This window comes from Echinops telfairi, unplaced genomic scaffold, assembly GCF_000313985.2.
Source record: "Echinops telfairi isolate 266 unplaced genomic scaffold, ASM31398v2 ScPeMD7_7412;HRSCAF=8450, whole genome shotgun sequence".
Taxonomy (NCBI): Eukaryota; Metazoa; Chordata; class Mammalia; order Afrosoricida; family Tenrecidae; genus Echinops; species Echinops telfairi.
Window position 1 is genome coordinate 204,259 of NW_022111312.1, and position 1,288 is coordinate 205,546.

At 48.2% G+C, this 1,288-nt stretch overlaps 1 pseudogene; it reads right to left on the reverse strand.

Moving 5' to 3' along the window:
- LOC101658494 overlaps positions 1-1,229 on the reverse strand; it is a 3,000-nt pseudogene extending 1,771 nt beyond the window's left edge.
- Positions 1,230-1,288: the final 59 nt, after the last annotated feature.

The window sequence follows — 1,288 nt, forward strand, 5'->3', positions numbered from 1 at the left end:
CTTTTCTTTAACGGGGCCTCTTCCTCTGGAGTCAGACTCTCCTTCACCATACCTGAGATTCCGTTCTGTCCCTAGATGCACGGGACACTGAGGAAGACATTGTCCTTAATTCCAGAGTCCCATAACCGTGGTGGAAATTAGATGTAACGCTTAAGATCTTTCATTACTTTCTGCCAAGTCAGCCTCAGACAGCCCAATGGCTCAGCAAGTATAGCCTGTCAGTTTGATCACCTTAGAAGTACTGTCGACCACCAGTGTGTGGAGCTCTTTCACTTATCCCTAGCTCCATCCGTCCTAAAGCAGGGTGCAGGGTTTTCAGGGAGACATAAGCAACAGTCACTGCCTTCCCAAAGTGCCCAACAGTGTCCCTGTGATCCCCAAGGACCCACCCACGGTAGCTTGAAGGGTGACCTTCCAGACACTCCCCCCTTGAGTAACGGAACCACGCTGAATCCAGATTGCAACCACTTCCATAACACCGTTCCTTGGGAAGCCACCTATCTTCCAAGCCTCATATGTAAGGATATCCACTGGATTAGAAGCACTAGTCTACTTGCAGATTGGGCTATGCTTGGAGACGTGAAGAATGATGCATACGAAGATGGTCACGCTGCACAGGACCAGATGAAGGCCACTTTCTCCCCTGGTGGATGCGCTCTGGTTGTGATGATAACCAAGTTGGAATTTGCATTTAGATCCTATTCTTTGCCAGCGACAGTTTTTGGTGTTCGATTAAAAAGGCTGCCATCCTGGAGATCCATCATTTCACACTTCAATTTGTCTCCAACGACCAGCAAGAGTGAATTCATCTGCCAAGTCTTTCATGAAGATACGGGCCATGCCAACAGCACCAACCCCAACATCTGTACTCTCATTCGCAGGACTCTGTTCTTCCTGAAGTAGGTTCTGGAACCGCTGGTCCTTGAGAGTTGATTTGCTGCTTTTGGAAGAGGAAGGAACTGGACGGCACAGCCGGGGAGCAGCAGGCCATGAGAATCTGGCACAGAGCAGCAACTCTGTGGTTGGGCTCGCATTGTTTGTCCGCGCCTTTCCGTGTAAGGTATGCTGAATGTATTATTTATTCCCTTGTCACGTAAGAAGGATAGGGCGTTACACATTTCATCATCATATTTGGCTGTCTCCTTCAGCTGCCGTTTGACTTCATGCTTTCTTTCATTTGCTTTCGCTACTCTGTGATTGACAGCAAGTTTCAGAGTTTGTTCCCACATCCACTTTTGTGGGAAACAGAAGGATTTCTCCCAAGTTGTCTCCCCAAATAGATGCCAAA